Source organism: Macaca thibetana, chromosome 4 (assembly GCF_024542745.1).
Source record: "Macaca thibetana thibetana isolate TM-01 chromosome 4, ASM2454274v1, whole genome shotgun sequence".
Taxonomy (NCBI): domain Eukaryota; kingdom Metazoa; phylum Chordata; class Mammalia; order Primates; family Cercopithecidae; genus Macaca; species Macaca thibetana.
Window position 1 is genome coordinate 165,306,559 of NC_065581.1, and position 21,666 is coordinate 165,328,224.

Here is a 21,666-nt window from a genome sequence, read left to right on the forward strand (position 1 = left end):
AGAGGAGAATGAAGAGATGTCAGCTAGGGGGCCGAGGGAAAGGGGAAGCTCTGGACAGGGAATGTCCAGTTGGGCATAAGGAAGGAGACCACCCCTCATATCATCTTGTGCCCAATTTCTGCCTCCAAAGAAAGAAGAAGTAAAAACTAAAAGGCAGAAATGAAATCCACAGGCAGACAGCCTGGTGCCACACCCTGAGCCTGGTAGTTAAAGATTGACCCCTGACCTAATCGGTTATGTTATCTATAGATTACAGACATTGTATAGAAATGCACTGTGAAGGCCGGGCGCGGTGGCTCAAGCCTGTAATCCCAGCACTTTGGGAGGCCGAGGCGGGTGGATCACGAGGTCAGGAGATCGAGACTATCCTGGCTAACATGGTGAAACCCCGTCTCTACTAAAAATACAAAAAACTAGCCGGGCGTGGTGGCGGGCGCCTGTAGTCTCAGCTACTTGGGAGGCTGAGGTGGGAGAATGGCATGAACCCGGGAGGCGGAGCTTGCAGTGAGCCGAGATCACGCCACTGCACTCCAGCCTGGGAGACACAGCGAGACTCCGTCTCAAAAAAAAAAAAAAAAAAAAAAAAGAAATGCACTGTGAAAATCCCTATCCTGTTTTGTTCCGATCTAATTACTGGTGCATGCAGCCCCCTGTCACATACCCCCTGCTTGCTCAATCAATCATGACCCCCTCACACGCACCCTCTTCGAGTTGTGAGCCCTTAAAAGGGACAGGAATTGCCCACTCAGGGAGCTTGGCTCTTGAGACAGGAGTCTTGCCGATGCCCCTGGAAGAATAAACCCCTTCCTTCTTTAACTCGGTGTCTGAGGAGTTTTGTCTGTGGCTCACCCTGCTACACTTAGGCAGTATTTGAAGGACTCCTATGGGGATAGGGAACATACTGGGGAAAGGAAAGACACAGTGTTTTTCTTAGAATTTGAAGAAATTTCTGTAATTGTTTTTTGGAAGAAGAAGTAAAGTATGGGACGCCATAATTTAAAATGAGATACTAAATTGTACTCTTTGGTTATAAAAATTAAAACACTCTCATCGTGATGCAGAAATAGGAAGATCCATGGAAGAGAAGAAAAAAGAAAATAAAATTGAGAATGTGGAATATGATAAAGGTGCCTCCACGTGCATTGTACTTGTTTTAAAGAATGTATTCTGCACATTGTTTTCTGTTCCACAATACAGAATTACAGATGCTTTTCCAGGTGGCAGACCTGAGTCAGTCAGGAACTGTCAACCTGGAGATGAGGTACCTCACTGGGTGGCCTGTGCATCATGTGTGATGAGGGAAGTGCCCCTGCTGTCACCCAGCCATGAATTCCTGCACATGGTGGGTTCCAGCAGTCAGCCAGAGGCCATCATCAAAATTGTTTTGCTTTGTATTAAATTAAACTCTAGAAACAGTACCAGGTCAGGAAAGGCAGTCATCAAGGCCATCAACCTCTAGGACTTTACATTTGCTGTGAGTAGACCTTAGTGTGCCAGAAGAAGTTACTCATCGAAACCCAGCTTCCACCAGCAAAGAAAGGAGGAAGCCAAGTCAGGACCAGAGCCCCCTCTCTCCTGCAGATGGAGGATACATTCAGGAACTCAGAACCTGAAAGAGAGGTGAGCGGGGGTTAGCAATGATATGGTTTGGATTTGTGTTCCCTCCCAAATCTCATGTCGAATTGTAATCCTCAATGTTGGAGGAGGGGCCTAGTAGGAGGTGATTGGATCATGGGGGCAGATTTCCCCTTTGGTGCTGTTCTCATGATAGTAAGTGAGTTCTCAGGAGATGTAATTGTTTGAAAGTGTGTGTCCCCTCCCCTTTCTCGTGATAGTGAGTTCTCAGGAGATCCAATTGTTTGAAAGTGTGTAGCCTCTCCCCCTCCTTGTGATAGTGAGTGAGTTCTCACGAGATCTAATTGATTGAAAGTGTGTGGCCCCTCCCCTTTCTCTCTCTTCCTCCTGCTCTGGCCATGTAAGATGTGCCTGCTTCCCCTTCACGTTCCACCATAACTGTAAGTTTCCTGAGGCCTCCCTGCTGCCATGATTCCTGTGCAATCTGTGGAACCGTGAGACAATTAAACCTCTTTTCTTTATAAATTACCCAGTTTCAGGTAGTTATTTATAGCAATGAGAGAATGGACTAACACAGCAATGATGTCTGACATTGCAAATAACTCATAGCTTCCCTTTCCCAGAGAGTGTGCTCCCACAGGAACATAATTCATCAAATGGCACAATTCCTGTGCACTCGATCTCATGGGCTGAGGATTCTGCCACAGCAATTCTTTCTCATGTTTAAACTCACCATTCTGTAACTTAATTTTAAAATTTATAATTGGTTTCTTATTATCAAGGTAATGTATTCTGTTATAGAAAATATAGGAAAGTGTAAAGTGACATAGAAATAATAATCATCATTTGTAATCCTGCTACCTAGAGATAGCTTCTTGCTAAGATTTTAGTAAATTTCCTCCTAGTATTTTATATAAAGAAGCAAATTGGGTGCTACCGCACACATAATTTGCATTGTGACTTTTTCCCCTCCATTTAATCTGTAATCTTATATAACTTATCATATTAATGTTATTTGAAATATTTAGAACATGAAAAATTTAGTACCATAAGCACAGTATAATGCATATCCATTCAGCCACATCTTTGTTTATTTAATTAGCTTTGCTTTATGAAAGATTTCAATAACTGGAATTGTGTGTGAAAGGCTCTAGAAGAATTTTTTGCATGTGTTTGATTTTATTTTTTTCTGTTTGCTTTTAAATAATTAAGTGTAAAGTCAACCAAGAATATTTTACATTCCTTTTGTATTCTTTCTACACTTGCTAGGCTAGGAATTGAGGAAAGAAAATAGTACTTTGGAAGAATTTGCTGAGGAACAACTTAAGATGGATTCTCTGACAATAGAAAATTGTGTCCAGCTACACAGGGCACAGGTGGAGCTCCTTGGTGTAGACGGGCTATGGGGTTGTTTTGTCCATCCATGGGGAATATGTTTGTATCCTGTACAAAGTGTGGCCCTGTCACCTTGTCAGTGGCCTGAAGAGTTGTGGCATGAAGAGGGATGTTTTAAATTCTAATTGAAACTGACTTTCTGTGAGCCTGGATTCCGAGAGGTGCTGCCTGATTTCCATCCAGCTCGAGGCCCTTGGATGCTGCATTTTAGGGACAGGCCCTCATTTTTGTTTCTCTGACTCATGGCTGGCATTTCTTCCCCAAGCTGTGATGCTCCATGAGTCAGGCCCTTGTATGGTTAAGTGGTGGGTTGCCACAGGGGTCAGGAGGAGCCCCAGGGCTTGGAGGTCAGGACAATTTTTAAAGACAATCAGATTTTATCAATCAAATATTCATTTTCATGTATCTATAGTCATACAAAAACTGAAATGACACTCGTACATAAGTCCTCACAGTTTGGGAGGCTCAGGGAGAAGGAGACTCTGACTTGATACTCAGATGGCAGAGAGTGATGTCTGGGGGAGGTGGGCCTGCCCCTAATATGGCCAGCTTCCACAATAGAGAGCTTCACTATGACAGAGGAAAGGAGAGGAGAAGAGGAGCTGGTGCTCCCAGAGGACCTCATGCAGGGCCAGCAGGGCCCCTCAACCTGAGATCTTCCGTGGGGTGGGGGAGTCAAGGGAGCATTTTATATTGTGCCCTAAAATACAACATCTTGGCCACAGTAAACTAGACATTCTCCAGTGCATTTGAAGAATGTTATGATCTGATTTATGAAATTGTTCTTATTGAGGAGATTATAAGGCACAATTACTATATATTATTTTCAGTGTTTTTTCCTCAATGGTCATCCTTAACCACAAATGATCTATTAAATCATAGAATCACAGCTTTTTGGAACTAATTGAGGTCTCAGAAATTAACTGAAATCTCTCACTTTATAGATGAAGAAAACAAACCCTGTGGAGATTTATTGCTTTGACTTTGACCAAGTTCCCTTGATTCATGTCTTTTTTCTCCTTGCATCTTCCTAGAATCCTCGACTGCATCCAATGCTGTGGACAATACTCTCCTGCAATGCCTGGTGCCCTCAGGGCCCGCATGGCCCTGATTCTTCTAATCTGCTGTTTTGTTGGCCAGCCCTCTCTCCTCCTCCAGGTCTATGGTTCCCTGTGGGCAGATCCTTGCCCTGTCCCTCTCTCCTTGTAACTCCAATAACCCGATCTAACTTCTTCCCCTCGACTATCAAACTTGTGCAGCGAGTTGACTCTGTATCTTCAGTATCCTGCTTGTAGCTTAGCTTCGAGCCCACAGTTTCGGATGCTTCCTGCATTAGGGCACCTGGTCAGCCATGCTGCAGACCCAGTGCAACCAAGAGGGGACTCTCCCCTCTGCGGGCCTTTCCTCTGTGCAGCCACTCAGCCTCCTCCTTCCTCTCTGGCTGGAAACGTGAGACCCATCCTGGCCCAGGTGCTTCTTCATCATCATCAGAGCCTCATCGATTTCCGGAACCTCCATTTCTGTCCGCCTAGAGTTAGTAGTGGTGGCTCTTTCTTCATATTTCTGTTCCTTACCATCAGCCATGTTTTCTTAAAGTGTCATTCTTGGCACTTGGTCAGAGTAACTTGGGGCACTTATTCCAAATTCATATTCTCAGCCCAGAACTATTGAATCAGAATTTATGTGGGTAAGGCCTAGGAATGTACATTTAAAAAGAGTTTCTGCTGTAACAAAGTACTGAAACTTAGTGGTTTAAAACAACAATCATATGTTCTCTTACAGTTCTGTATGTCAGAATCCTGGCTGAGTCTCGTGGAGCTACAGATCAGGCCTTGGCAGGCTCGTTCCTTCCAGAGGCTGGAAGTGGGCTCTGCTTTCTTGCCTTTTCTGAGGTTGAGAGCTCCTGGGCTCCTGGTCCCTTCCTCTCTTCAGGCAGAAGTGGAGCCTTCTCAAACCTCTCTTTTCCTTTTTTCTTTCTTCTTCCTTTATTTCTTCTTTCTTTCTTTATTTCTCTCTTTCTCTTTCTTTCTTTTCTTTCTTTCTTTTTCTTTCTTTCCTTTTATTTTCTTTCTTCTTCCTTTTTTATTTCTTCTTTCTTACTTTCTCTCTTTCTTCCTTTCTTCTTTTTCTCTTTCTTCTTTCCCCTTCCCTTCCTTCCTTTCTTTTTCTTTCTTTCTCCTTTTTGTTCCTTCCTTCCTTCCTTCCTTCCTTCCTTCCTTCCTTCCTTCCTTCCTTCCTTCTGTTCTTTCTTTCTTTATTTTCTTTTCTCTCTTTCTTTCTTTCCTTATTTATTTATTGAGACAAGGTCTCACTCGTCTGCCCAGGCTGAAATGCAGCAGCACTATCTTGGCTCACTGCAGCCTCTGCTTCCCAGGCTCAAGTGATCTTCCCACTCCAGCCTCCCAAGTAGCTGGGACTACAGGTGTGCACCACCACACCTGGCTAATTTTTGTATTTTTCATAGAGATGCGGTTTCATCATGTTGGCCAGACTGGTCTTGAACTCCTGGCCTCAAGTCATCCACCCACCTCAGCCTGCCAAACTATTGGGATTACAGGCATGAGCCACCACACCCGGCTGCCCTCCTTTCATTGTCACATTGTCTCTGACTCTGACCCTCTGGCCTCCTTCATGTAAAGACCCTAGTGATGACATTGAGCCCGCCCAGATCATCCAGGATAACCCCTCCATCTCGAGATCCTTGACTTCAGCACCCCACAGTCCCTTTTGTAAGGTGACATATTTCCAAGTTCCAAGGATTACGATGTGGGCATCTCTGGCGACCATTATTCTGTCTATCACACATTTTATGCACTAAATATGTAAACTTGGTAGCTTAGACCTTTTTCCCTCATGACTGGATTACTAAGTGGTTTCCTAACTGGGCTTGGCTTCTCTCTCCTCCTCTTCCAATTTCTTTATATGCTTCTGCCAGAATAGTCTTTTATAATCTACAAATTTCATCATGGTAAACTTAAAACCATTCTGTTGATGACCATGTTAAGTCCAGGTTGAGTGTCTGAATTTTGAAAGGATCATGATCTGAGCCATACTATACCTCCAGGTTTATGTCCTGAAGAACAGCTCCTCTATCATTGGGCCAGTCTTTACACAGCTCCCCACAGGTGAGGAAGCACAGGAGGGGAGGTACAGGTGAGGAGGCACAGGTGACGAGATGTAGGTGAGGTGGCACAGGTGAGGAGGTGCAGGTGAGGAGGCACAGGTGAGGAAGTACAAGTGAGGAGGTGCAGGTGAGGAGGCACAGGTGAGGAGGTGCAGGTGAGGAGGTGCGGGTGAGGAGGCACAGGTGAGGAAGTGCAGGTGAGGAGGTGCAGATGAGGAGGTGCAGGTGAAGAGGTGTGGGTGAGGAGGTGTGGGTGAGGAGGTGCAGGTGAGGAAGCACAGGTGAGGAGGCAGGGTGAGGAAGCACAGGTGAGGAGATGCAGGTGAGGTGGCACAGGTGAGGAGGTGCAGGTGAGAAAGTACAGGTGAGGAGGCACAGGTGAGGAGGCGCAGGTGAGGAGGCGCAGGTGAGGAGGTGCAGGTGAAGAGGTGTGGGTGAGGAGGTGTGGGTGAGGAGGTGCAGGTGAGGAAGCACAGGTGAGGAGGCAGGGTGAGGAAGCACAGGTGAGGAGATGCAGGTGAGGTGGCACAGGTGAGGAGGTGCAGGTGAGAAAGTACAGGTGAGGAGGCACAGGTGAGGAGATGCAGATGAGGTGGCACAGGTGAGGAGGTGCAGGTGAGGAGGTGCAGGTGAGGAGGTGCAGATGAGGAAGTACAGGTGAGGAGGTGCAGGTGAGGAGGTGCAGGTGAGGAGGTGCAGATGAGGAGGTACAGGTGAGGAGGTGCAGGTGAGGAGGCGCAGGTGAGGAGGCACAGGTGAGCAGGCACAGGTGAGGAGGCACAGGTGAGCAGGCACAGGTGAGGAGGCACAGGTGAGGAGGCGCAGGTGAGGAGGCACAGGTGAGGAGGCACAGGTGAGGAGGCGCAGGTGATGAAGCACAGGTGCAGAAACACAGGTGAGGAGGCACCCACTGCTTCCTCCTGGGCTTTGGTTGACCACCTTCCTTTGGAAATATCCCTTCTCTCTCTCTGATTCTACAGAAAGCTGCCTCAGCTCAAGACCTGGAAAGGTGTCCCCTCTTGTGTGAAATATTCTGCTCAGCACCATGCTATTAATATCTAGATGCTAATTGTCCTACTGCAGTCTCTTTGTCTCTCTTACTATGCCCTGACTTCTCAGGCACCCGGGACCACATCTCATACTCGTCTTTAAGCCTTGCAATGGCCTGCACAGTGCTGGGCACTGGAGATTGTCGGTTAGTTTACAGTTAATGAATTAGAATATAACAAGTAACAGAATAGAAACATGTTGCATTGAGCTTTTACCTTCACTGATGACTCAAAAGTCCCATGATTTTGTAGTATTTCGAGACTAATATTATGAGCATTATTTTCATTTTTCTGGCAACTATTTTAGTTATGTCTAACAGAGCTCTGACTGGATAAGTATCAGGTCACAGAATATTTACCATGGGTTCATATGATGGAGTAAACCTGTGTCTTTCATGGGGGCTTTTAGCTAAAGTAGTAATTAGAGGTATCTGTAAGATGAACTCCTTAGCTAATTGTTAAGCTGTACCTGACGTCTCCCGTGAAGACAAGCAGTTAGATCCTGACGTCTCTCATAGTGACGAGCAGTCAGATCCTGACGTCTCCCGTGAAGACAAGCAGTTAGATCCTGACATCTCCCATGGTGACGAGCAGTCAGATCCTGACGTCTCCCGTGATGACGAGCAGTCAGATCCTGAAGTCTCCCGTGGTGATGAGCAGTCAGATCCTGACATCTCCCATGGTGATGAGCAGTCAGATCCTGATGTCTGCCATGGTGACGAGCAGTCAGATCCTGAGGTATCCCGTGGTGACGAGCAGTCAGATCCTGACATCTCCTGTGATGACAAGCAGTCAGATCCTGAGGTCTCCCATGGTGACGAGCAGTCAGATCCTGACGTCTCCCATGGTGATGAGCAGTCAGATCCTGAAATCCATGACGGTGACTTGTGAAAGTCTAATGGATATTCTGCAATGATGTGTCATGAGCCTCTGTCATTTCACCTCACTATCATGCCACAAATTACTACTCACAGCTGAGAGTTTAGACCTAGAAGAGGCAATAAAATTGAGTTCAAATACTGTATTAAGGGACTTGTTCAAAATTACATAATTCTTTTGTGTAAAGGCCAAATTATACAAATCCTTAGATTCTGAGGTCAGAGTTTCTTTTCCTATAACATGTTTCTTCAAACATGGCTGTATCCACATTTCATATCGAGCAGATCCAGGAAAAATCATGAATAATCAGATAGCATGAGATGGACACAAGGTCATGAGCAATAAAGGGTTTGGATAGAGCTATTAGGAAGAGCATGAGGCCCATGAGCAGTAGGAACATTGTTCTATGTATTTATTGGCCTTGTAACTATGGTTTAGAAGTGGTAGGGATCCACAGAGGTATACCTACAGAAAGACTTAAAAGAAGTAAAACTCCCAGCCTCAATGTGGTATCATCCCACCTTAGTACCTCTATCTCAATCTTGGCCTTCATACACATATCAAGAAACTTTCCACTTCTTGTAATACAAGAACTTTCAGATGTTAAAAACCTTCTCGGGATTCTCTCTCCTCTGTGGCCTCTTGAGCACTGGTATTGGAAGCCATGGGTTGATGTTATCTGGCTGCGTGGCTTATCTAGAAATGTCTCCTGACCCCGGTCCCTTTAGGTCTAAGTTAGCTTCTTCCCCTGTCCGCACTCATTCTCAGCTGGTCACTGACTATGTGATATCATTTCTAATCACTTGGGTCCTACTACAAAACAAAATAACACAACATAGAGTAAATACATTATCGGGATGGCTAACAATCATTGGACATTCTTCTCTGTTCATTACCTTGAAGAGTATAATGTGCTCTCCCAATTCGTTTTAAACAAAAAACTTTAGAATGTAATTATTGTAAGTACTCACTAATGTGGATTAAGTAGTTTTTGTATGTTGCCTTATCACCTTGTTTAAAGGGGCAATGTCTTTTCTTATTCTCAATTTTTACAAAATATTGTACAGAGAACATGCTTAAAGAGTGTGTAATCCCAGCACTTTAAGAGGCTGAGGTAGGTGGATCGCATGAGTCCAGAAGTTCAAGACCAGCCAGTGCAGCACCTGAGAGGAGCACAGAAACTAACACAACCCTCACACACCTCAGGACACACACACAACACCTCACACACCTCAGGACACACACAAAACCCTCACATACCTCAGGACACAGACACACACACACACAACTCCTCACACACCTTAGGACTCACACAACCCCTCACACACCTCAGAGACCCACACACAACCACTCACACAGCTCAGGACACACACACAACACCTCACACACCTCAGGACACACACAAAACCCTCACACACCTCAGGACACAGACACACACACACACAACTCCTCACACACCTTAGGACTCACACAACCCCTCACACACCTCAGAGACCCACACACAACCACTCACACAGCTCAGGACACACATACGACCTCTCACACACCTCAGGACACACACACACACCCTCACATACCTCAGGACCCACGCTCCCACGGTTAGAATGACGCTCAGGGACAAAAGTGCCTCTGTTTCCTCTTTGTGGTAGTTTCTTCATTCATTCACGATGTCGGTGTTTACAGCCTATTGCATATGAGTCGCTTGCAGAACTATCCGGGTGACACACAGCATAAGCAGGCTCAGGGGAGCCCCAGGTGTATTTTCCACAGGCAGCATGTGGATGAGAAGGACGGCCAGGGCTTAACAGGAACATGGACTCTCACTTGCTCCTCATTCTCTTCTCTATCACAAAAATCACATGACAATTCAGATGGAGATGCATTTTGTGAAATGATGAAAATTTGAATCCTGTCTCCTATTTAAACTCACATATAGTATTTTCCCTTCATAAAATTTTTTTCTAGTAAGTAATTTGACATCCAAAGAAAGTTTATATTTCTTCAAGAATGTATGCTCAGAGAAATGAGCTCTTACTACACGTTGCATATTGAAGACCTGACATTAAACACATGGTTTTTGTCAATGAGAAGGAGCAGTTTGACTCTTTCCAATGTCCTTTGTGGATGGATGGACTCCACTGACGAGCTTCTTTGTTCGAATTGCAGGTTTGGGATGTTTAATTATTGTCTGAGCTGGTCCAGCGGTGATGCTGAGTGAGACGCTCATGCCCCTTTAAGACAGAAAGTCCGTTGGAACCGTCTGCTGCTCCCTGGTCTCCGGAGATGAGGCGGGAGGACTTGGGGACAGCTGTGGGGACATGGCCCAGATGATCCGGTCCCGGCAGAAGTGACTGGCGGGGATCAGGTGAGGTGATGAGGTCTGGTGTTGGGGCTGAGGGAAGGGGTCTTCCCTGGACTTAGGGGTCACGAGTTTGGGGTCGAGGACACTGGGGTATCCCCTCGGAGGAGCCGGAAAGAAGGAGCTTTCTCAGGGCTGAGGACCCGCCCACTTCCGCAGAAACTGTCCCAGTCCCCGCGGGGAGGGAACGGCCAGGGATCCGCTTACTGGTTGGTCTTGCTCTTGACCTTCGATTCGCTTCCATCAGGAGACTCTCTTTTAAACAGCATTTCTGCGATCACTGTGGTTAAACTGTTCATTCTCAGGTTTGTATACAGTGAGAAGTTTATGAATAAACAGTCGGGGTTTTGTTGGGGTCACTCGCTTCCTAAAACCGAGAGATTGAGGCAGGGGTGGGAGCGACTTTCAGAGAGGACCCTGCGGGCTTGCAGGAAGCTTTGCGTTTTCTCTTTTGTTTTAGTTTTCTGATTGCTGTGAGCTTCCTAGAACTGGCATAAATGCTGTACCTATAAAAAGGTTTCCTTTCCGCGTCTTCACCACGAATTCACAAAAGACATCTGATGGTTCAAGACTTAGACTCAACACAGTGGAGGGCCTGCCTGTGTCCTCACACCCTGTGACCATCCTGCTCACACCCGCTCACACTCTGTGACCATTCCATTCACATCCCACTCACATCTGCTCACACCTGCTCACACTCAGTCCCTCCGTCTGTGGTGTCCTTTCACCTGGTCAGCTTCAGGTTTAGGAATGTGCACAGGACCCCGGGGGAGAAGAGCGGCTGTGGTTCCTGCTCACCCTTAGGTTGAGGTTGGGGCCTTTAGCCCACACTGACAGGGTAGCGGGGGTCCATTCAGGCCTCACTGTAGCCCTTCACTTCCCAACCAGGATGCTGGAGGGTCAGGTCAGTTCGAGGCCGGGGAGCCTAAGGAGGGCACTCACCCGGAGGACCTGTGCCCAGGAGCTGGGGCTGCCATGGATAAGACAGCTGCAGCAGCTGAAGTCCCCAGGGAGGATGGCAATGCCAGGGAGATGCTGGTGAGCTGAGCTTTGTGGGGACAGTCAGTCTCACCAGGCGGGACCCTGATTCCTGTCCCTGAGGCCTGTCATCGGAGTTTCCCTCGCTGGGCCCCTGTAGGAATGATCCACCCTGGGACGCTGATGCTGAACTTCCTCTCCGAGGGGCACGTGGCTCTCTTCCTCTCTGCAACCTTCTCTCTTGGTGGATGGGAGGCAGGGCAGGGAGTTAAAGAAAATATTAACATTCCAGCTTTGCTCCTTTAATCCAGAAGAAGGCACCAGACTTTAAAAACTTCATTAAAGAAAATCAGAAGGTTGATATGCCTCACATCATCCCAGCACCACCTTCCTCACCAGACCCTGTTGGACAGTGCTTGCTCTGATGAAAGTGCCACGGGTCCCTGTGGCCAGGGCCACGCAGTGCAGGGCTGTACCTTTATCACGATCCTGCTTATTATTCAAAAAAGGAAGGAAAAAGAATACCAGCCTCTTATTGCTGTAGTAGTGTTTTAACAAAGAATCATAATTCACTAACCATCTTTATCTGGTTATAGTATGTGGACTAACTCATAATAAACACTACTTAATAAGAATAAAGTTGTGGCCAGGCTTGGTAGCTTATGCCTGTAATCCCAGCACTTTGGAAGACTGAGGTGGGTGGATTGTTTGAGCCCAGGAGTTTGAGATCAGTCTGGGCAACATGGTGAAACCCCATCTCTACTAAAAATGCAAAAGTTAGTCAAGTGTGGTGGTGCATGCCTATAGTCCCAGCTACATCAGAGGCTGAGGCAAAAGGATCACTTAAGCTCATGAAGTTGAAGCTTCAGTGAGCTGAGATCATGCCACTGCACTCCAGCCTGGGTGACAGAGTGAGACCCTGCCTCAAAAAAAAAAAAAAAAGACTGCGATTGTCCTGTTTATCTCATCGGGTATCTTTTTGTCTAGAAAGATGTTGGTCTTACATCAGAGAGGGCTTAAGTATTTTGCAGATGAATGTGCTGGTTGTGTGTCTGAGAGATTTTCTGGTGTTCTTTTCCCAATAACAGCCATTACAGCAGCAGATCACCAGACTCCACCAAGAGCTCGGGAGATAGGAGTCTCTGTGGGCTGATGTTCACAGAAAACTACAGAGTCAAATAGATGCTTTGAGGAAGCAGAACCTGGAGCTCTGAGAAGAGCTGAGAGGTCTGCAGTGGCAGAGTGGAAAGCCAGGAAGAAACCTGCAGTGTCCCGACACGCAGGGCGAGAATCACACACTCTGGTACCAAAAGTGCATTTCCGTTTTTGTGTCGTTTGCATTATGTAAAAATAGCGTCCCCGTAAAGATGTGTATTTTATCGCTGGGTGACGTGGTATCACTCACGCTCCAGGTGGTGGGGGGTTCCCTATCTTTCCATCAACTCCATTTCCCATAAGTTCCCATGATTAAAGAACTGGATACATCAGGCCTCTCAGCTGGCGCTCCAGCAGGCAGAAGCACAGCCGCCTCCAGGCTGCGTGTCTCATGTCTAGAATTCTAAGACATCTCATAATGCTTCAGGGCAACAGCAGCAGACCCTTACTGTGGACTTTACATGGGCTAGGTAGGGAGCTTTACCGTCTTACTCTCTACGACGACCCTATGAAATGGATATTATTACTAACTCCATCACAGTCATGGGCTGGAGAATGCAGAGCTGGGATTCGAACCCAGACTGACTCCAGAGACAGCTCAGGGGCCTGGTGTCCTTCTGTTCATCCACTAGGACAGCTGTGTAGAATGCAATAGAGACCTGTTGAAATGGGAAAAGTTCCCTTGTACTCCTCACAGGGTGTGCGATGCGGGTGTGGCTCGCTTCCTCAGTGTCCCACTGCTCAAACCTCCAGGGGAGCGTAGAGACCGGCAGACTGTGCAGCTCCAACCCCACGGCAGTGTCTCGGGGTGAATGTTTGCAGCTGAAGCCCCAGTGGGCGTGTGTTACAGGGCGCTCTTTCAGTTTAGCTGTCTGTAGGCGGCTTGTGTTTATCAGCTCAGTTAGACCCTCTGCCCTATCACTAGGACAGAGGGCTTTCTGTATCCTGGGTTCTTGCTTTGGTGTACTGGAAAAATAAGATCACATGTGGGCTTGGAGGATGGGTGCAAGGATTTTTACTGGGTGATGGTAGCTCTCAGCAGAAGGGGGAACCAGAATGGAGATGGAGTGGGAAGGTGGTTTTCCCATGGAGTTGGGCTGCCCAGCGGCCGTGCTCTCCTCTGACTGCCCTGACCAATCTCGGTGTCATTCAGCCAGTCAATGGCTTGCTGGCATCTGCCAATGTGTTCCTCTGGATGCCAGCCACTTGTGTCTCTGCCCGCTAGGGTCTTGGGGATTTTATAGGCACAAAATGGGAGTGTGGCAGGCCAGGGTGGTCTTGGGAAATGCAACATTTGGGCACAAAAGCAGAAATGCCTGGGTCCGTGGGCACAGGCCCGGGGGCGGAGCCCTAGCCAGGGACCTGCCCTTCTCTACCCAGGACTTTCCTGCCCCCGTCCTGTGTCATTGTCCTGCTCTCTCCCAAACGAAGAACCAGCATTCTCATGCTGAAGTAGTCAGTGCCTCCCAGCACCCGCCTGCCTTTATAGAACACTGAGCTTTCGAGTTTGATCACATGTGGCTCAAAGACCGAGCCTAAGACAGTGTGAATGTGGCCAGTGTTACCACTGCCTTGTCTGGGCTCTGTTTCCCGCACATGGGTCTAAACAGCTTGAATCATTAAAATTGTATGTACAGGTAACGACACATGGAACCATGTGAACAGCCTCCAAATGTAAGTGGAGATGTTTCTCAGTGGGTTAAGAAAAGTACTAACATTTCCTATCCGCACTTATGGTGTGAACTTTTAAATCAGTACTTCCAGGACTTAGAATAGTTCCTATATGGCACAGTGATTACAACACATGCACACACACACACTCTCTCTCACACACATACACACACACGCGCACACACACGCATGCACACACGCACCCACGCACCCACGCACCCACGCATGCACACGCATGCACATGCACACACGCACACGCATGCACACACGCACACACGTGCACACGCACGCACGCATGCACACACGCACACCCGCACATGCACGCACATACACGCACACATACACACACACATACACACAGGCACCCACGGAATACATTCCAGAGGAGCTTGCTCTGTGGTCGGTTCTCCCAGCATGGCAAGAACAGCCACAAATTCCTCTACAAGAAATTACGGGAAATCTTGGAAGTTACTCCCACTCTTCGGGAGCTCTGCGAGAGCTTTTTCTCCATGGAGATGGCTTCTGTTGCCTCAGAAAGAAAGCGGGTTTAGCCTCTCAGCACAGCAAAGCACCCAGTCCTTCGGTGGAAGGAAGAGTGGAAGCCGGGCAGGCTGTTCCTCCGTCAGAGGTACAGAGGGGGAAATTGCCACAAATACTGGCCGGGATTGTTTGCCTTCTGTGGGGAGACCCTGAAAAGACCCACAGGGACTTTTTTCGCGTATACTGTATGCCAGTTCCTAAAAAATAGCATCTACTGCCCCATTTGCATCATTGTATGTTGGTCGAAATGTTACCATAACAATAACCCCAAGAGTCAATGAAGTCTCATTCTGTCTTCACACTCCCTGCAGTTTTGATCATTCTCTTATTTCAAGACTAGAGTTTGGTGAATTTCCAAATGTTTTTGATTCTGTGCATTGTACTGGCCACCATGGGGCTGTTTATGAGAAGAGGATCTATGCTCACAAGAGCAGACCTGATGTGAAGAAAGAGGACGGGACATGTGAATCCCACACTTCAAATATGCGTAGGTGTATCTGTGTAGTCGCAGTTTTAGGGACTGAGTATCTTAAAGGCTGAGGCACGAGCACCCACGGAACGCGGGCACGGCTGTGTGGGTGAGCCACTCCGGATCTGGTATTAAGGGTTCATTCATAGCAACCCTCTCCCCTTCTCACTCCCTCCTCCTCCTCAGAGGGGACAGCGGGGGATAATTAAACATTCCAGACCAAACACACCTCCTCCCACCTGAAGGATCATGCTGTTCCAGGTCAGTCTGCTGGTAACAGGGAAAGTTGGGAATTTGCATTTCGAATCTTAGACAAGTTACAAAGACAACACTAGAATGAGCATCACACTTTCCTCCTCCGTTACCACATTCCCCGTTGAAGACACAGGAGTCTAAAGGAAGATATGTTGGGTATTGTTGATTCTGTGGCCTTTGGGAGCCTGTGATCATTTTGAAACAGAGAACCACAATAAGAAACACAAAGCAAACATGGGCTCCGCAAAGGTTCCTTCACAAACGCTGGGTAAGGGTTTGTGTTCTTATCAACATGTTAGGGGGAAAACCCAGTCCAAGTCCCCCCACCTTGTACCCTAATATTTTCTAGGACAGTCCAGTTATTTTTGATTGTATTAAAATTTGAATTTATTTTCCCTTCGAAAATGTGAACATTTTCCCTGCATTTTGTCTTTTAGGCATGGGAATCTGCTTTTGGAAAAATTTCATCTCTGTCATTTGATGAGGAGACGATGCCCAAACACATTTGCCACAAGAGTCAGAGTGCCACTGTCCTGAGACAAAGGTCGTCATCTAACAACTTAACTCCTTCAAAGGTGACCCTTCATGCTTATCATCTATAAAGAGCAGCAGAGGTTCTGGACGCAAACACACACACCCCGTCAGCTCCTCACCACACAATCTCACCTCCCTGGGCGAGCATGGTGCTCCCTGGAGTCCCGCGTTCTTCTAAGGACCCGGGTGCATGCCTTTCAAACAAGATCCTAACCCACAGCACTTCCGCTGTAGAGCACATTCCAAGTCCTCCCAGTGGCTTCCCTCTGAGCACTCACAGCAGCAAGTGTCTGGCTGGGGCCAAGTGGACTCAGGGCTTTGCTTCCGTGGATGCCACCCATGGAAGTGACATGCATGGTGCTCTCTCCACACGCCGTGGCCCATGTGTCTTGGGGCTCACAGCCTCCTGAGCTCCCTGCTTCTGCACTGCGGTCTTGCACCTGCTGCTTGTCAGCGTGGACCCCTCAGAATGGGGGCTGTGCTGCTTGCTTGGGAGCCACAGTGCAGGATGCTATTTTGTCTCCATCACATTTTTCCTTGTTAAAATTAGCTCCTCTTTAGAACATTCTGCTGGCCAGTGTGTCTCTTCCCGTCCCAGCTTTGTGTCACCCTCACACTTGGGAGGAAATCTCGTGAGTCCTCAGCCAACAACTGAAACTAGTTGATGTGGATGGAGAAGACAGCCCCCCAACTCCTGAAGATGATTTATCCCCTCGCATTCTTTCCCAAAGCAACTGCTGAGCAGATAATACTTTATTCCCTGAAGGAAGATCAGATCTACTCCAAGCATTTGTCACAAGTAGGAAAATAGCCTTTTCAGATCCTATGAGTACAAAACATCGAAAGTCTCAGGATGGACTGCATATGTCCAGCCTCCTGTGAGATGTGGACTCCTCTCACACTCCCTCATTGACCTGAGTTAATCACACGTGTGCCGGGCAATGTACGAGTAAATAGATAACTGAATGGGTGGCTTATCCACGCCTCGAAACCATGAATTTTTAAACAGCAGAAAAGGTAGAACATTATTTTCATTATGCATTTTTGAATTGAGTTTCAAACACTTTATTTCACTGTTGACTTTATTCTACAATATCAGCCATACAGTTCCTGAATTCCTCAAGAGCGTGGAATGTAAAGTGTAAAATGTAAAATGGGGAATGAGAGACACCAAGTGTGGATGCCTCGTGTGTCCTTCTGTAGGAAACGGGGATAGAATCATCTAGATTCTGTGGTAGCTGGTGTGATGTGTTGCTTAACATTTTAAAATAATATGATGGTTACTAATGCAAAAATATTCCCACATTTATTTTCAGCCAATGAGTTTAAAGACAGAAAGAATTAGCTTGGGGAAAACACCACCACAGGAAGATAGACAGAAAGGTCCTCCTGGGAGACATCAAGACGGAAGTCCGACACCCACTGGAAGGCCGACTTCCGGTGCAGAAAGACGGGGGGTGTCTGAAGACGGAAAGGTGACCTCGGAAACCTGGGTCACTCTACACTGGCCGCATGGAAAATTCAGATTCAGATAAACTTCCACTTAGGTCTATTAAGAGTACTCAATTTGGTATTCAAAATAGACCTAGTATTAACCTAATTATGTTTTTATTTACGTATTAATATAAATAAATAACATTATTTATTAACCTAAATATGTTTCTATAGATAAAACCTTGAATTTCTTCAGACATGTCTTTAATGCTAAAAAACTGAACAACTTGAATTGGGTTTGAAAAATCAATTGCTTTCTCGAGCTCTGGAGTTGGTACATTTCTGCAGAGTCTTTAAAAGAATTGACCTACCTTGTAGTGTGGAGTGCAGGGCTGTTGGGTGAGCCCTGGGTTCTTGCTGGAAACTGTGGATGGCTGAAGATGGCTTCATGCTCCCAGCCTTTGGGCACGAGGCATTGCCGGCTGCAGGGACCTTGTGACAAGGGGGGCCTCTGACTGTCGTTGCCCCAGGTTATGCACCCATCTTCCCGAAGTCCACAGAACTCCAGTGGCAGAAAATCACCAGTGCAGGCTTCCCAGGCCGCCACGCTGCAGGAGCAGACGGCAGCAGCTGGAGGAGCTGGTGAGCAGGGTCGGGGACTCCTGTTTCCATGCTTCCTGTAAAATGTGGGGCTTTCTTGTCGATACGCGTGAGTAGAACATCCTACTATAGCAAGGACATGTCCTTCATGGAGCTGCCTAATTTCTGGCCACTTTTTGTCTGATTCCCTCATTGGGTCCTCACCTGGGAGTCTTGCCGACACCCCCAACTGCCACCCCACACACAGCCCACATGCTGGTCTCCAGGGGCTGTGGCTGCAGATTCCGAATCCTACTGGCTGCTTCCCCCTGAGCACACTCCTAGCAGAAGGCTGGGCCTGGGTGGCCTCAGGGGCTCTGTTCCGTTTTCTCTGTTTGCCTGCGCATGGCATTGCTGCCACCCTGATGGAGTGCCCTCTCATCTGGCACCTGCCTGGCCCCTTTCCCAAGCCCCAGCTCTGTCCATGCAGCCGTGGGTGCTTTCTGCATCAGGGGTCCCAGCAGGAGGAGCCAAGAGTGCCCCTGGGAGAGTAGGGAAAGAATTCCTTCCTCACGTTGCTGCCAGAAAATGACCATAGCAGCTTCACGAACCCCACAGGAAACTATCTTGGTAAAGAAACAGAGGCCTTGTAGTGGGCAAGCCTCAGGTGTGGTCCTTATGCACAACACAGCCCAACCCCGTGGGCACCACATCCCCTGGGCTGCCTGGCACCTGGACTCCTTCCCATCCTTGGCCCAGGCCTGGGTGGCCCTGCAGGGCAGAGCCCAACACTGTTTTCTTCCCAGGTCTGCTCCCTAGGCCTTCTGTCCCCCAGGCTGCTTCATGGCCTCTGCAGGGAGCTTCATAGAGGTGAGGCTGGTGCCATCTATCCGCTTCAGACCACCCCAGGCTCTGCGTGCCCTCACAGTACCCTCTGTGCTCCTCTGCGGGGCAGGGAAGCCCTTCCCATCGGGTCTGCACCAGCCTGGCCACCTTGTTCCTGCCGCCCCTTTCCCTTCAGGTGCCCGGAAAAGACATTAGTTTACTTGCTGGTGCCGGGCAGAACGGGAGGCCTTGTCTCCCACATACCTGCTGGCACCTCCGCAACCTCCAGGCATCATCTCAGCTGCCAGTGAGGCCATCCTGGGGAAGCCCCCGCTGATCCCTGGCTCTCCTGGAAGCCTGTGATGCTCCTTCACCACGGCCCTGTCCCTTCGTAGGTCCCGTAAGCCAGTGGCGCAGGGATCCGGCTTTTCTCTCCTGTGTCTGCCTCCCGCAGGACCAGGAGAAGCTTCAGGGCCGAGGCAGCGCCTTTTCATCCATGAATCACCTGATCCATCAGAATACTCGAAAGAGAGCGAGGCCCAAGAAATACTGACTGAGTGTATTCATTAAAGAAGTAATGTTCCTTACAGGATCACCTGTTGTTGAACTGACCTGACATGTGTATGGTGATCTCATGAACAAGAGAGAACCTGTTCACCCATTCACTTAGCAATTGCATTAGAATAATGATATTTCCACAATATATATGCATTGTCCTTCTAAATTTAACTTTTTGCATTTTAGACGGAAGCTCATCAGTCTTAGAGAGTTCTGAAGGCAGATTTCTCAGCCACGTTCAAGCTGACGAGTTGACCGGTTCTTCCCCAAACATTGAAGAGCTGCAGGTAGGTGAGCTGAGTGGCTTCTGCGAGGGTGGCCAGCCCAGCTCCCCTCAGGGAGACCTGAGAAGGTGACCTTTTCGTCCTGGGGAAGTGAGATTCGGAGCGGGTGTCAAAAGACGGTTGCATCTTCCCATCTTCTCGACAAGAACAGAAAATTAAGATGATTCCAAATGTCTCTTTATTTCCTGAGGTTCAGCCTTTCAAACAGAGACTTTCTTTTAAAGCTTTAAGTTGGTTGCGTTTAGCACATAGTCAAACAAGATTAATATTTTTCATGACTTATGAGTTCCCCATGTCAAAATTTCATTTTTTATCATTTTGATTTACAGTTTTCAGTTGACATTAATAGACTGGAAGGCAAGAATAGCAAACATACTTCTAAGCCCTAGCTAGTGGTCCACTTGTAACATGCTATATTTTACAAAAAAGTGTCTGTAAAATGAAATTATTTTCTCTATGGCAGGAAATTTGGGCTGTGAACTTACATATGATGTAAAAGTAGGCACCTGGCAGAAGCCCACATTCTGTTCTGCCCTTTCCGACATCTTCAGTTGGGGGATAGGTAGGAACATCTTTCTTAGGGTTTTGTTTTGTTTGGAGATCCAGCTAATGAGTTCACCTGGAAGCCTCAGGGCTAATAATCTGCATTTAGAAAGGGCGGTAGCCACGGCAGGTGGTGTCTGTGTGTTGTTTGTATCAGGTGTTGAATGGGGCAGTTGTCACTGTGGCCACCCTGGCCCCAGGGCAAACATACAAGTAGGAGATAAGCACTTTAATAAAACATACAAGTAGGAGACAAGCACTTTAGTAAAACACAAAACATAGTCCAAAGTCCTGGTGCTGATTGTCTGGGGCTCAGCTGCGCCCACCGACTTAGAGGCAGAGGCTGCAAAATGCCAGGGCGAGGTGCATTTCTCCCACCTCATACTGCAGTGTTCATGGAGACCATGGGAGACTAGGATTATGCTCTTTCTGCAGAATCTTCCTGTAAACCCACCCCCTTCCCTAGAAACAGCACAGGCTATGGACACTAAGATGAAAAAGGAGGAAATACAGGAAGAAAAACGACATCCAAATGGCAAGGCAGATGGCAGCCGGTGGTCCGGTTTCCCCGAGTCAATTTCCAGGAGCTCTGCATGCCGCTCCCTCCAGACAGGCCACGGGGCCCTGACCTGGAGGCCAGACATTTCTAGCATTGTTGACTGCCAGTTTATTTCCAGCAAATAAAGCAATACACTTTTCAGGAGGAAAATTTGTTTTAAATACTTAAAAATTCCCCAAAACTATAGCCTCAAGTATCTTCCAGCCACATTTTAGCCCTTGAGGAGAGCTCAGTTCCGGAACACGTCAGTTCCAGACACGTCAGAGTGGCGGTGGTCGGCATTGACTCAGGAAGGGGTTAGAAGAGGCACCGGCTGAGGCTGCAGCCACGGTGTTTTGTGAGCTCTGAGGCGACCCAGTCCTGCTTGGGGCAGCACATCATTGCTGCTTCTTCAGCTCGACAGGTCATTCATCTCGCACCTCTTGTTGGTCTGTTAGAAACTGGAAGTCGGCCTCATGCTTGCTTTGCTGAGTAAACTCTGCCTCAGTGAAGGCGAATTTATGTCTTGCAAGCGCATAAAGCATTTGGACAAGTGAGCAACAGGGAATGCTACTTGCAGTAACAGTTTGAATTCACTGAAATGCTTTTGTCTTTAGTGCAGTGGTTGTAGCAGTTTGTCAGGGGAAAAGGAAACCCACATCATTTGAGTACCTCATCTTGCCGTCTCCATAGGTAGGTCCATGAGACATAAGTGATGTTCCTCCTTGGCTAAGTGCATGGAGGAATCAATCACTCAAGCTCATGAAACTGTAAAGGTGAGGACATAAAAACTAGGTAACGTGCTGTGCCCTCTGCTAGTGCCATCCTTCCCTTCTCCCCACAACCAATGGTCTCCCACCTCTGCCTGCCCCTATGTCCGTGGCTCCCCCACCCTCCCTCCCAGGTCTTCATCATGTTCCTC

At 47.7% G+C, this 21,666-nt stretch overlaps 1 long non-coding RNA gene and 1 pseudogene across 1 annotated transcript; one reads left to right on the forward strand and one right to left on the reverse strand.

Annotated features, from left to right (window-relative positions):
- Positions 1-983: 983 nt before the first annotated feature.
- Positions 984-10,332, reverse strand: LOC126952457 (uncharacterized). Its single transcript, XR_007724895.1, has 3 exons — positions 9,600-10,332; positions 7,613-8,131; positions 984-1,609 (listed from the first exon to the last, which is right to left on the reverse strand). It is a non-coding gene; the product is annotated as an uncharacterized LOC126952457 (long non-coding RNA).
- On the forward strand, positions 10,316-21,666 carry LOC126952454 (putative T-complex protein 10A homolog; annotated as a pseudogene).